Below are 14,762 nucleotides of genomic sequence, written 5' to 3' on the forward strand. Positions count from 1 at the left end.
GTGGGGAGCAAAGGGAACATAGACAGTGTCCAGGGTTCGGTCCCCCTTGTTGACTGTCCTAGCTCTGGTCCCTAAGTTGACCCCCTCCCCACTGGACACAACAGCCCTGACACTTTGAGCCAGCCCCTCTCTCTCCCAGCCTGAAAAATCCTAGGGCCCCCGAGCAGAGGCTGGGTCTCCAAACCCACCCTGGGATAAGGGATGGAGGACTTCGGCCTTACTGTTTCTTCCTGACTTAGGTTGTGAGAGCGGTAGGGTACTTCTGGTGATACCTCGTCACAAAGCTCTCTGTTTCCCCAGGAAATCGGGGAGCCAGGGCTTTTTATTTTTTTATTTTATTTATTTTTAAAAATTCTATTTATTGATTTGTCAGAGAGAAAGAACACAAGCAGAGGGAGAAACAGTTTCCCCACTGAGCAGGGCGCTGGATGCAGGACTCTATCGGGGGCCCTGGGATCATGACCTGAGCTGAGAGCAGACGCCCAACCGACCGAGCTGAGAGCAGACGCCCAACCGACCGAGCCACCCTGGTGTCCCAAGGAGCCAGTGTTTTTATTTATTATTTATATTTTGTTAAATATTTTATTTTATTTTTAAAAGATTTTATTTATTTATTTGACAGAGAGATTACAAGTAAGCAGAGAGGCGGGCAGAGAGAGAGAGCAGAGATTCCCAATTCGGGGCTCCCTCCCAGGACCCTGAGATCAGGACCCAAGCCGAAGGCAGAGACTTAACCTACTGAGCCTCCCAGGTGCCCCGGAGCCAGTGTTTTTAGACCAGAGTCCAGTTCTTGAGAGCTTGGTATCCTAGGTACGTAGCAGAGGGTGGGCTCAATAAGGGTTGCCCAGCGGAAGGACGGCTGCATGTGAGACTGGGACAGACAGAGACCCCAGAGAGGCGAGAGAACCCAGGGGGAGGCTGGGCACAGGGTCTGGCCGTGGGCAGGTGTGGCCTGCTGTGCTGGGTGGGCTATCCTGCTTGGGAAGCTGAGACCCCTGCTCCATCTTGGGGCTCTCCCTGGGCCTGAGCTCCTCTGGGCACCCCCTGGATGGGCATGGGTGTGGGGAGGGGATGGGACTGAGGATGGGACCACCGGGGTCAAGTTCAGCCATTGTCAGCAGTCCACTGATGGTGGCCTTTTCGAGGCTTGGAGCGAGTGGAAGGGAGTAAGACCCTGTGACCTGCCCAGCCTTCGTCCTCGTGCCCATTGCCTTTCTTCTCTGCCACTCACCTGCCTGCTGCCAAGTCCTGAGGACACACACTAGTCTTCCCCAGTTAGACCTCACCCTCCCTTTAGAGGCCCAGGTTGGGGGGCAGGGGGAAGATGCACTGGAAGGCCTGAATAAGCTGTCCCCTGGTTTAGAGCAGGGGTGGCCTAGTTTGCCTGGGGCAGTCTAGAAAGCCCTCCCAGAGGAGGTGACATGTTGACCTGGGTCCTACAGGGTGAGTAGGAGTTCACTGACAGAGAGGGGAGGAAGGCTCAGGGGCATGAAAGTGTGTGGTACCCTCAGGGAGCTGGAGCATAGGGTGGGAAGGGAGAACTGCATCAGAAGCCGGAAAAGAGGTGGGTCAGCGAGCGCAGGGCCTTGAATGCCAAGCTAAAGAGTTTGGATTTCAGACTTAATGTGGGTCATAAAAAGCCCCTGGAAGGTTTAGCGGTCTGTGTGTAGGGAGCAGGTGGAGTCTGTGTTTTAAAATATCTCCGGCACAGTGTGGGAGATGGATGAGAGGTGGGTGTGGGATGCCTGGAGCCGGTGGGGGGTCTTTCCCCTGTGGCTGGACCAGATGGGGATCTGCGTGTGTGCACCTGTGCGTGTGTGTGTGTGTGTGTATGCGTGCATGCATGTGTGTGTGTAGACGGGTGCCCTTGGAAGCTGGTTCCCCTTCTTTATCCCTGAGTTCACCTCTGCCAACCCCTTCATCCCCTAACTAATAGCCTCGAGAACTCTGGTCTGGCAGGCCAGGGGTTAAGCTGGGAACTCACCTGGAGGGCATACAGCTGGCTCTTGGCCATGTCCCTTTGGCTCACTTTTACCTTCTGCCCAGCCCAGACATCACTCCCACGGAGGCCGGGCAGGGGACAGGCCTGGCTTTGTTGGGACCCTGAGACCAGGCCGGGCTAGGCCTGCCGGCTCTGCCCGGGAAGGGATGGAGGGCGAGGAATGGCGGGGGTGGGGAGAGATGGAGATTGCAGGGACTGGGTGCTGCCAGGAGTCCCTTGGCTGACACCTCGGGCACACCCCAGTCACATGCCCAAGGGGGGTGCTTCGGGACAGGGGGGCAAGGATGGCAAGAAATGAACGGGGTTGGAAAGGGCTCCAGAGCCACCTTCTTCCTCTTTTGCTCCCTGTGGTCCCCGGGCCTCGTCCTTGCCCTGGGGAGAGAAGGTGCTCTCGCTTGTGGGAATCAGGACCCTTTGGGGGGAGCCATTGTGCCTTCTTTCTCTCTCTGCGTGTCTGTCTTGCCCGCTTCTCAGGAGTCGCGGTTCCCTTTTCTACCCTCTTTTTTTCCCCCCGGAAGGCAGAAAACGGGAGGGCTGGCACCTCTGTCCTAGGGGACGCAGTGTGAGGTGGTGGGTGGTGACCCAGGGGACTTTGGGGTGAAACTGTTGTCAGCTTTGGGCTTTGCCACTTCAGCTGTGCATCGCTGAGCATGGTATATAACCCCTCTGTGCCTCGATACCCTCTGCTGCCTCAGAAGCTCTTAGAACAGTTTGGGGCTTGTTGCTGTCCCTTAACGAAGGGTAGCTGTTGTTGCTGGCTACTGAGTGGTTGTGTGAGTCTGAGTCCTCCGGGAAACAAGATGTCAGTAAAGGTGTGAAGATTTTATTAGGGGAAATGGCTGAGCGAAAGGAAGGAACCAGGGAAGGCTGGGAGAGCCTTCAGATGGCCGCGCAAGTCCGAGCCTGAGTGAAGGGGAGCCCGAGTGAGCCTGGTGGGACGGAAGTGTCCTCGCCCTCGGTGCACGCCGGAGCCAGGCTGACAGGGGATCCACGAACCCAGGTTGGCCGGAAGTCTTGGGTCTGTCAAGAACAAGGCTGACAGAGCTGCCCTAGCCCTCCAAGAACGGAGGCCCCCTCTGGAGGCTTGGCCCTGGTGAGCCGTGAGCGAGCACCGGTAGTGATTTCAGAGTGCTCAGCTGGGGCCTTGGGGCCTTGGCCGGTCCTGCTCCCTCTGGCAGGACGACTGAAAGGTGCATTCCTGTGGCTGCCACAGGGCCTGGAGACCAGGAGGAGGAAAGGCCTTTGGTCCTGGGGGATCTGGGGCGGCTGTTGAGAGGGGTGGAGGGGAAGGACCCGTAGGTGTGGCAGGAGGCAGCAGACTGGGGCCCAGGCTGTCTTGCTTCCTCCCAGGCCTGGGCCTGCTGAGTCTGGCCTCAGGCTGGATTCTGGCTGTTGAGTTACTTGTCCTAGTCACAGGAAATGGATGCCCTTCTCTGAGGGCAGAGGGATGACCCCGCTGGCCTTTGGCATGACCCTCTGGTTCCCCTCTCCATCTTTCCTTTGTGCTTGGGGGTGTCTCGGTGCTGAGGAGGGAACGGAGGCATGGGCACCTCAGGCCTGTGAGAGCCTACCCTGGGGTGGGGGGCATTCCAGACTCTGTGTTGTGCTGTTCTCTTCTCCCCGCCCCTCCCTCCAACAGAGCCATCCATCCCAAAGTTCATCTTGGGGAGGATGGGCAGCCTGACGCCAGGCCTGACACTACCCTTGGGTGTCCTGGGGCTGGAGTGGGGAGGTGGGGTGGCTGGCTGGGGCCGGCCTGTGGCTAGTCAGAGCAGGGGGCAGGGGTGTGGAGAGCGCCAGCCCTGACACTACCCTTGGGTGTCCTCAGGGGCTGGCTTGGGGCTGGCTGGGCTGGCCTGAGCAGGGGGCACGGGTGCGGAGAGTGTGTGCCAAGCTGCGACACCATTAGGGGAATGAAGTTGGAGCAGGAGTGAGCTGGGCACTGAGCTGAGGCCATCTGTAGGAGGTCGGAGCAGGCCCAGCTTGGCCAGACTGCCCCCCCACCCCCCCGCTACCCCCTACCCCACCCCGTGGGCTCTCTGCCTTTGCAGCTGCCGGCAGACTGCATTGAGATGCCCGAGCCACCCAGACGGCCTCTTGAACCCCAGCCACTCAATATGCTAAGCAGGGCTAATTTATTCCTTTGCCTCTTAATGGAATTGCACAAAGACAGCAGGGGGTGAGCAGGGTGGAGGTAGCCCTGGGGTGGGGGTGGGGGGTTCTTCGCTGGTTCTTCTGCATTCTGAGGCAAGACCCCTGGGCTCCCTGCAGGACTCCACACTGCCTTTTCCAAGGCTGCAGTCCAGACAGGAAGCCCTGTAGCCCCGGGAGCCTGGATGGGAGCAGAGATGGGGGTCAGGCAGCTGGGCGAATCCTTGCTTACCGATTTTTAGCAGGGTGCCCTGGAAAAGCTGCTTGGTGCCCCTGAGCCTTCACTTCCTCTCCCGTGAGAATGGGCGCACAGAGCCCACCTCGCCAGGCTGTTCTGCAGGGCTGGCCGCACAGTCTGTGCCAAGTCCTGGGACACAGTGGGCAGGCTGGTCCAGCCTGTCCACACTCTGTTCTTGTTGGCATCTCCTGTCGCTCCTTGGTCACCCGCTGCAGTCCTGAATCCTGAGGTCAGCTGCGGATGGGTGTTGGGGGAGGGGCGGTTCTGGGAGCTCTGCTCTGGGTACAGGGATTGGGTGAGGGGCAGGGACAGGGGAGCGTAGAACACTACAATGAGGAAATGAGGGAGGGTTTGTGGTAGAAAAGCATGAGCCCAGGGCATGGGCTCCTCTTGTCACCAGTCTGGGCTCTGTCCCTCATAACTTTGTGAGCTCAGTTTCCTCATCTGGGAAATGGGAATGATGGCACTGGCTTCACAGGGTTAGCCGGGAGATTGGGGTGGCTGATGTGCGTCAAGCTCCTAGCACACAGGAGGTCCCCAGTAAACATCAGTGTCCTTCCCCTGAGGGAAGGCTTTGGGATCATCTGGTTGACCCCTTCCCTCGCTGCCAGAAGCCTCCCCTGGGAACTGCTTTCGGAAAGAAGAAAGCAGGAGTAGGAATGAAGGGGAGCCCTGGGCTTGGGACCTCTGACTTGTCTGGCAGGTCAGAGGTCACTGGGTGATCATGATAATCAATGCCCTTAAAGACAGCCTCACGTGATGCTCCCAACAACCCTGGAAAGATGTGAGCCGGCACCACTAGCCTCTTTCAGAGATGGGGAAGTTGAGGCCCTGGGAGGTGACTTGTCAATGGCCCCGCTGCTGTTAGTGTAGTCAGGACATGAGCCAGGAACCTTAAGGCCTCTTGTGCACATGGTCTCTCTCCTGCTTCTTACCTGTTCTTCTGAGTAGGACAGCTCCTCCCCGCCCCCAGTAGGACGGGTTTGGGTGTGCAGTAGGAGCAAAGGAAAAGGTTCAGCTTGTTTCCTCTGGCCTCTTTGGGTCAAGAAGCTATGATCTTGCTTGACTGATCAGTCCTTCTCCTGGGACCCCTCACCCCCATGCAGGCCTGGTCTTCAGCCCTGAAGAAGGTATCCACCCTTCTCCAGCTAGATCCAAGGCAGCCTAGGGAAGGGGGAGGGAGATGGGGTGGTCTGCGGTCCTGCCCCCTTCTCTGGGGATAGGGTAGGCTTAGGCTTATTGCCCCCTCACTTAAGCTGGGCAAGGAAGCCCGGCTACCTCTCTCTCAATGTCTTCAGCAGGTTAGTACTTCTGACTGCCTCCTCCAGGAAGCCACTTTGGGCCCTAGCTTTCTCCCTGCCCCTTGAGCCAATGCCCCCTCCCCACCAAGCTCTTCTGTGGCCTCTTGTGGCTATGAGAACAGCCCTCATTTTGCTTCCCAGACCCACTGATGGGCATTTCCAGCTCTGGGGTCTCCCCTTCCCTCCTGCTTCCCCCATTTTTCTCCCCCTCCGGGAGCCAGAGGCCCTTTGTGAAGCTCTTTATGTGGATTTGAGCTTCCAAGGCTGGGCAGGGGGGACAAAGGGACACCCCTCTCGCCCCTCTCCATTGCCCCATCACTTCCCAGGAGGCTGCACGTGTGCGTGGGTACCTGTGTGTGTGTGTGTGCGTGCATGCGTTCCAGTCCATGTCTGAGCTTGGTGACTTTTATATGTAACGTGGGTGTAGGGCGGAATCTTGAATCAGGGATGCCGAGCAGTCGGGCCTCTCCTCCAAGGCTGAGAGGCCCTGGTGGGTGGAAGGAGATTGGGTGCTTTTGAGAGGGTGTGTGGCCTGAGGACAAGACTGTCCCCAGGATCGGTGCTGTCCTCCCCGCCCCCCCCACGTCCCAACCTCTACCCCAGCTCTCTGTTTCTCTTGTCATTCGTCTCTTTGTCTGTCTCTCGCTCCCTGTCCTGCCCCTTCTCTGTCCTCCCAGCTCACTCGGTCCATGCCCATCCCCATGCCCATCCCTCGCTCTCAGCCTGGCCTCTGCCTCCTTTGGCACAGCCCCCTGTCCCCGAGGAGAACAAGGCAGACCCCCCTCTCCGTCCCTGGATGGCAGCTCCAGGGAGGCCTGTCACCTACTGCCTTCCCAGTCTCCTGTGCTTTTCTGGACTTCTGCCCCCAGCTCAGCCCTCTCTGGCCCTGACTCCTGCCCTGGGCTCTGCTCTTCAGCCCCTCCCCCAGGCCACGGGTGTCTCCTCCCAGGCGTGCCATTCCCACAGCCTCAGCCCTGGCTCCCCTTTACCCTGGCTAGCCTAATGTCCCCACAGCCGAGAATAACTCTGGGTGGCTGGCCACCCGCTGGGGACTGGCTAAAAATAGACCCATGCTTGGGGTGCTTTCAGAACAGTCTGGGGTGAAGGCAGGGTCCACCCCGCAGGTCCCTCATCGTCTCCTTGGGGGACATATTCTGCCAGGGCTCCGGGGCCTCCCCACCACCCTGCTGCAGCCAGAAGACTGGTTGGAGGGCCATGGGCCCCAGCGACATCTGGGAGAGACTTTCCGGTGCTGGTGGGTGACACGTGGGCAGAGGGACGTGCATTGAGTGCTGATATCCACCCGGGATTCCTCGCTGGTAAGTGTCAGGGGCCCAGGCTGGAACCTAAGTGGGTGGCCTCTGGCCCTCTCCAGCCCTTGGAGACCCTTGTCTTCCTGGCCTCTTGGGTTCCTCCCTGGGTCTGAGTCTTCATTTCATCTGGTCTCCAGACCACTCCCATCATGGACTCTGGGGCTCTGAGGGGGGTGCAGAGCTTCTCGGAGAGGAGAGCCTGGCCGGCTGCCTGCGTGTGCAGAGTGGGGAAGGGGCAGGTATGGGCCAGTGCCTAGTGAGGGCCTCAGTCTGGGCTCTGGACTTTTCAGTTAATTCCCAAGAGCTTTTTGCTTTGCTTTCTGAATATTCTTTTTATTCTTTGTTTTTTGCCTCCTGTTCTTGTTTCATAGATGTACCTTCTTCTCTGGCCTCTGTGAATGCCAATAACTTGATCTGAAGTGTTCTTCTCCCTGCGCCCCACCTGTTTCCTCCAAGTGACTCCAAGTGGCTCCAAGTGGCTCTGTGTCTCTAGTTCTTCCCTTGTAAGCTTTCCCTGCAGCCTGGGTTCTCGCCTTGTATTTCAAATGGGAACCTAATGGGTGGATGCTTTGCTCTGAGGGTGGGAATGGACCCACAAGTGCCTGGCTTTTGGGTACCTGGCTGGGTGGCTGCACTGGGGAGCCTTCTGTCTGTATCTGGGTTCCTCCTTCCGGGCTTGTCAGGTCCAGGCCTGGCTACCTCGTGCTCTGCAAACACTTAACTCCCCTTTTCCCACCAGTACTCACACCCGCAGCTGTGCCTCACGGCCCCCAGGCCAGGGCCCGCTGTTTTATCCTCTCCAGGTTCTAAACCTCCTGCCTTCCACTGGGGGAAGGTGGGGTCAGAGAGAGGATCTGGAAACCAACCGCTTCTCCAATGTCCTACCTATCTTCTAATTTAAGTTCACATTCGCCCCCAGCCCCAAAGGTATCTGCCTCCACCAGCTCAGAGCGTTTGGAGGGTCCTGTGCCTGAGGCTCTGGTGGCCTCCCGGCTTTGGTTTTTCTGGCCAGTTCGGGGTGCAGCTCTCTCTCGGGCTCCCAGATCCTGCTCATCCCTCTGTCCTCCAGCTCCCAGAATTTTGATACTGTTGTCAAGGGTGATCATCAAAATATTTAACCAGAGATCCAAGCGACTGGGCTGGGAGGCTGGAGGAGTCCCGAGGCCCTTCCTGGGCCAGGAATGAGCCCCTCTGGGTTGGGGGAGGGGGTGCCCCCGACTGGAGCCCTGGGCAGGGCACGACTGGAACAGATGGGGTTTGCTGTCCCGCTGCTGGCCTGGGGGGCCTGTGTTGTGCTGCGTCTTCTCCTTTCTCGTTTGTTTTATTTGTCCTTCCGGCTTTTTGCTTTAATTTAAAAAAAAAGAAAAAAGAAAAAAATTTTTTTTTGCTGTTGTTTTAGAGGAGTTTCAAGAGGGAGCACAAGTGAGCGTGTATATTCTATTGGCCCACGTCACCAGAAGTACTCTCTTCTTGGCTTCTCGGAGCTTCAGCCGCTGTTGGCCTGCAGGAGAGCAAAGTGCGGGTGGGTGTGGGGCTCCTGGATGACTTAGTTGGTAGAGCCTCCGACTCTTGATCTCAGGGTTGTGAGTTTGAGCCCCACGCTGGGTGTGGAAATTACTTAAACATAAAATCTTTAAAAAAGAAAAAAAACCAAAAAGCCACAATTGGCAGACAGAGAGGCCGTGTGGCTGGTCAGGAGGACTGGAAGACACAGTCCTTCTTTCGGGAGACCTGGGGGCAGGGTCTCCTGTCTTCCTGTGTGTGAAGCCAGCTTGAAAACAGCAGCAGGTGGGACAGTCGGGAGCACTTCCCAGCCAACGGGGCGGGGACGCCAGAGAAACAGGAGGATCCGCGCAAGCTGTGGGGTCTCCCTTTCAGGAGAACTTTAAGCCAGAAGGGACCCCCGGTGGGCCTGGGCTGGAGGAGCTCTCCGGGGAGGCAGAGGGCTGACTAGGGAGATCCCAGGGGGCCTCGCTGCCTGTCTGTTCCATGAGTGTTGATAAACATTTCCTCATTTTATCCACAGAAAGCTTCTCTCTGTGGGAGGCAGAATCCCCCTTCTGTGGGCTAGGAGACAAGCCCCTTGCTGAAGGAGGAAGTTTAGGGTGTGAGGGGCAGAGATAGGGGAAGCTTTGGGGGCCTAGAAAGAGACCCAAGGGTCAGAGGCGGGGTCCAGAGAGGTCCCAGGAGGCCCTCTCTCTGGAACCCAAGGGTTGAGGGAGAGACGGGCCCCCAGCAGGGAGGTGAGGGGCTGGGGGTGCTGGGGCTGGTTCTTTACCTCCACACGACACCCCCACACTGACATCTCATGACAGCCAAGCATAGATAAAAAATTCCCGGTGGGCAAGCTCATTTGCACATTCTGCATCAGGCTGGTATGTCATTTTCGGGTCCAAAATGGTCAGAAAGTTCCTTTGGCACCTACTTTTCTCTTTCTGGGGGGCCATTCAGCTCTACCCCCTTCATTCTTTCCTGCCTTGGTCCCCCACTCCTTGTCTGCTGGGTCCCAGGCCTGGCTCCGACTCTCCGGGACCCTCACTTTGTCCTGTCGGGCCTATGTTTTATGTATGTGTGTGTCTGTTGTATACGCTCCTATTTCCAGGCCTGTTTTTGCTTCCTTTCCAACCCAGTCCAAGCTTTCAGGAACAATAATGGGGTTCCATCAGCCTTTCCCTGTGAGGGCTCCCCCGTCCCCAAAGTTGTTTCACAACCCCCGTGTCCCCTGCTCCCACCCTCAGCCTCTGGACCTTTCCCGCTGCCTCCCAGAGAGAAAACGTAAGGAAGGGGACAACTGATCTAGACAGAGCCAGGTCTGAGTGGTCCAGGTGAGGCCTGAGGGGTTAGGAGTAGATGTCTGTGTGGGAAGTGGTCCCCTACTCCAGGCATCCGAGATGGCCATCGATGGTAGGACTGAGTAATGGCTTCTGCCAGGGAATCCGTACGGAGAGTGCTGGGCTGAGTGAGTCTGGAGATGTGGCGATCAGGGAAACAAGGCTGGCCTATTTTCCTGCTGAGGAGAACAGGGATTCCCAATACTGAGGTTTTAGGCTGAGTAATGGAAAGCTGAAGACTCAAACGTCACTTGAGGTTTAAAGGAGAGTAGGGGAGGTAATGGGGTGAAAATAGGGGCCTCTCTGTAGGTGTGGTGTGTCACTGGAAGTTCTGCCTGTTGTCTAACTTGAGTCTCTCCTGCTTTCGTCCAGATCCATTTCCTCGTGTTTATTCTCAGGGTGGGTGGGGAGCTCAGGAACTCACCGTTTGGCTTTTTCCTTCTGTTTTCTTTGCCTGAGAGGCTTCCCTCAATCCCTCTTTCTTCTTGAGTTCCGGCTTCTTCTGGGCTCATGTGCCCCCATTCTCTCTCTCCTCTGGCCTGCTTCCAACATCGCATAACAATGCCGTTTTGGCTCATCCGGCTAGGACTCCTGGCTCCTCTTTCTTGGGTGTCCATTCCCCAGATGGTGGTGTGAACTGTGTGTTCCAGACAGGGTACTCTTGCCGAAGGTTCTGGTGGGGAGCGTCTGTCTGGTGGGGGTGGGTGAACTTGCTTTTAGAGTTGCCCTAGGGTGCCCCCCCTCCTCACCCCCCTGCCCCAGGTTCTGAGATATTTGCTCAGTAGCTCCCCAGGGTGCCTTGATGACTCAGGTCTGGGGCCAGGCATTTTCACATTTAATTCTATTCTGACGATTACACATGAGGTTAGGGTCCTTGGCTCCATTTTGCAGAAGGGGAAACGGGCTCAGAACAGGGAACTAATCTCTTCCAGGTCATACAGCTGGTTAAGTGTCAGGGTAGGGATTTGGACCCTGGTCTCTTCTGGCTTTGAACCTGTATCCTTTCCTTTGGGAGGTGATGCTTCCCATAAGCTCTCTCCTGGCACACTCTCAACGGCCCTGGGAGGGGAGAAAGGCAAAGGTGGCAGTACCCCTTCCACAGATGGTGCTGGGCTCCTGGAGGGGCTGTGCCCCAGCCTTGTCTGGGATGTTGCCTTCTGTCTTTGGGCCTGACTCCTTACCCCCCATGGCCTTGTGACTTGGCTCAGACACCCGTGGGGCTGCATCAGTAACTTCCTCTTCTCTGGTCTGTCTGGGGCCAAGGCCTGCTCTGCTCTGCCCTGAAGCTACCAGACAGAATGAGACTAGAACATGCCAGAAGTCGAGACTGAGGGCATCACAGAGGGGCTGTGGGACCCTTTGGGAAGCGGGAAGAGGGAGCCCTGTTGTACATTTCAGGTCAGGGGAGCAGAAGGAAGTCTGTGGGTCCCGGGAGGATGTGGGATCCAGGCAAGGGGCACAGAGGAGCCATTCCTTCTGGCACCTTCCTCCCTGTCTCCTTGTCCTGGGGCCGGCCTCCTGCCTTCCCATTTTGCTTGCGTCGTCCTTCTCTCTACTCACGGGCTTCCTCTCACGTCCTGTCTTTGACAGTCTCAGCCCCAGTGCCTTCCCTGTCCCTGCTTGTCTGTCTTGGAGGCTCTGTTTTCCCTCCTACCTGCAGCTCAGTCTTCGGGTCCATCTGGGATCCGTCTCAGTGACTGGGCTCCTGGCTCCTCCTGGCCCTACTTCCTTCTCCCACTTCCCCGGAGTGCTGTAGGGCACAGGCGGAGGGCCCTGGGCCGGGTGGGGAAACCGAGAGTTCTGGGATCTCTTTTCCCGGACTCCCTCCCATTTCCTCACCCTTTGTCTGGGGTGGGCCAAGGAGAGGAGCCCAAGGGAGGGGACTGCGGGGAGGATGGTGCGGTGTGATAGGAGTGGGATGGGAGGGAGGTTGTTGGGCGAAGAGGGGGCAGATGGAGATCTGCTTATCTGTCTGTATCTGCCTCGTTTGGTCTCCGGATGTCTCTAGCTGTCTGCCAGTCACTGCCACTGTCTTTGCCTTTCTGTGTCATCTTGGTTCTGGGACTGGGGGACTTTAATCTGGCTCCTCTCCTCTGTCCTCCACACTCACCCCCCACTCTCTGTCCAGTTTTGGGGGCAGACTAGTCAGTGGGCTGGTTTCCCAGGAAGGGGAGGGGGCCGGGTGGCGGTGGGAGGGGGTGGAGGGGAATGGTAATTGTATTCTCTAGTTCTGATGCCATTGGGCTTCCCAGCCTGGGCCCTTCTCGGTCCACCTCCCTTCCCTTCCCCCCTCCCTTCTCCCCTCTTCCCTACCCCTCCTCCCCACTCTCCATTCATCTTCCTCCCTCTCCCAGTTCCATCAGAATCAATTAGACAGTCCCTGCTTTAATCTCATGCAGAAGCCTGGGCTCAGACCCAGCTGCCCAGCTACTGGTCTGCAGTTTCCACGGGGGGCCCTGCAACCAGTATCCCAGGGCCGGAGGGATGACCAGGATGACCTCAGTGCCCCTGTTCTTACTTCTCCACCCCCAGATGCTCTTGCCTTCCCTGGAAGGGAGATGAGGCCTTAGGCTTCCCAGTGGATCGATCCTCACCATCCCTCCAGGTCTGTCCCCACCCCTCCCCCCTCCACCGTTTTTCATGTCAGCCGCTGGGTGGTGATGGAAGTCGTTTGGAAAGGGGCCCAGAGGACCCAGGATTCTCATCCTGCAGAATAGAGAGGGGTGGGGGTGGGGTGGGGATGGGGGCTTGAATAATGAGCTGCCAGCGCCTGAAGGCATTCATTGTGCAGAGGAGAGTGACCAAGTTGTTCTCCCTCCCCGGGCAAAGCAGTCTAGTTTTGGCATTAGAGAGTGGGAAATGCAGGTTAGGTATCAGGAGGAACTTCCTGCCTGTTGGGGATCAGAGAAAGGGAGAAAGAGAACTTAGGGACTCACCTCTTTGGGCTATCTCTAAGAGGAGAAGCCTTTCCTGCCTTTCCTCCTCCCCTCCCCCTTCATTGCCTCCTCTCCTCTGCTCTGCAAAGCAATGGACCAAGCATGGGGGCCCTGCATCCAGTTCCAGCAGTGCTGCTTTCTAGCTGAGTGACCCTGGCAAGTCACGTTACCTCTCCGCGCCTCATGGGTAAATGAGTGTGTGTTGGGGTGGGGGCAGGAGAAGATGTGGGGTCTCCTTGGAATTGAACTGGAATCAGGACTGGATATTGGGGAGCTGTTTTGGAGTAGGAACATGGGGCCCCTAGCTAGGGGCGAATGGAGAGGAGTTGGATCAAGACTTCACTGTACTGGCTGCCAGAGCCGCCAGAGCCTGAAAGCCACATTCTGCACTGGCCCATAATCCAGGGCTGGGGGACCTGACTGACTGGTGCACTTGGAAGCAGGAGTGGTCTTCCTTCCTTCCTTCTCATTCAATCAACCAACCAATCTACCATCTAATGTGTGTCCATCAGCCACACACCGGGCACCATACCGCACGCCAGGGGTACAGTGGAGAGGCGGGTCGGCTCTTCAGGAAGCTGGCATTCTGGTGGGGAAGGGGTAGGACAGGGAGAGAGCGAATCTGTCAACAAGAGATGCTGAGCGCTGTGAAGAGATGCTGGTGGCCCCCCAGACGGATGCTGGAACAGTGTGCAAGGACTTAATGGGGCTCTCTGAGGAGATGACATTGGAGCCCACATGAGATGGGACCCCAGCCCTGCAGGGACCCCTATACTGTTTTGTGGAGGGACAATTGTTTGAGTTCTGAACCTTGTAGATGGTTGGGCAGCGAAATGATGGGAGCAGCCTGTGAAGTCTGTCTCCGCACGGTGATGGGTTCTGTGGAAGCGGCCTGGGCGGTGAGACCCCAGCCAGAGCCCCCTGGAGGCCACGGGAGGACTTGTTGTGGCTGGGAGGTGCTGAAAGGAGTTGGTAGCGAGGAAGCCAGGCCTGCAGAGCTGTCCCCATCTGATGCGGGAGAAAGGCTGGGAGGTCCTTGGGGAGCGGCCTCTGTGCATCTCTCTCCGGGTGTGAAAAGAAGACCTGGAGCCTCTGATCAGATGCCCAAGCCATTCTCCCCAGACAGGAGCCGCCTTTGTCCCCCTGCAGACAAAACCAGCGGGGGGCACCGTGACCTTGGGGGCCTGGGACAGAGAAGGCTCTGTGCCTCCCCTGAGTGGGTGGGCCCTCCTCCCAAGGCTTGTCCCTAGGGGTCTCGTGGCTGTGACCTGCTCTCTTATTTCTCTGACACCTTTGCTGGCAGCCTCTGGGAAGTTTCCCCTTCTGCCACTCAACGGAAAAGGGGCCTTCCTGGCTCTGACCCAGGGAAAACTTGGGGAGAAAAGCCCAGAGTGGCCCCGTGTATGCCCCCTGTCTATGCCTCCATCTCACCTGGTCTCCAGGGGTTTCCTCCCTGGCCTGCAGTCAGCATCCGGGTCTCTGGGCTCCATGAACAAGAGTGGGCTGTGGAGGAGAAGAAATTCCTTCTCCCTTGAGCCCTGGCAAGTCCTGCAGCACAGCCTAGCTTGCCAGGGTAGACTCTAGCTGAGGAGAGAGGAAGAGAGAGGAACAGAAGAGGTCCCAGAGGGCGGCAGTGCGGGGAGCCAGGCCCAGGGACCATGGAGGCGTGAACAGGGCCATGTCAAATTGGTTGGGGGGGGCGGGAGGTGGAAGCAGTCATTGAAGGTTTGGTTAACCCTCTGAGGATGGTGCTCAGCTTTTCAAAGGTTCCAGTGGGAAAGGAGAGTAGGGAGTCGGGGGGCTCTTGCCTGGCACCCACGTGGGCACTGTAAAGGTTGAGGGTCTGATGTGAGGTCCTCTGATGGACCAACCCCCCTTCCCCACAGCCTCATCCCGACCCCTCACTCACTCCATCCGTTGACTCTAATATGTGGTCCCCTGGGTCTGATCATCCGTGTCTGGTCCATTCTGTGGAGCCTTGCATCTCTGT

At 57.6% G+C, this 14,762-nt stretch overlaps 1 protein-coding gene across 12 annotated transcripts in view; it reads left to right on the top strand.

Annotated features, from left to right (window-relative positions):
- TNS1 (tensin 1) overlaps nt 1–14,762 on the top strand; it is a 221,448-nt gene that overhangs the window by 5,936 nt on the left and 200,750 nt on the right. For 2 of the 12 annotated variants that reach the window (XM_082690448.1, XM_082690449.1), the window contains exon 1: nt 6,581–7,011. The exons of 9 other annotated variants lie outside the window; for them this stretch is intronic. The gene's annotated coding sequence lies outside the window, so the exon portion shown is untranslated. Of the gene's footprint in view, nt 1–6,580; nt 7,012–14,762 lie in introns of those variants that run through there. One more of the 12 variants, XM_082690442.1, reaches the window with a different exon arrangement.

This window comes from Mustela nivalis (assembly GCF_964662115.1).
Source record: "Mustela nivalis genome assembly, chromosome: 11".
Taxonomy (NCBI): domain Eukaryota; kingdom Metazoa; phylum Chordata; class Mammalia; order Carnivora; family Mustelidae; genus Mustela; species Mustela nivalis.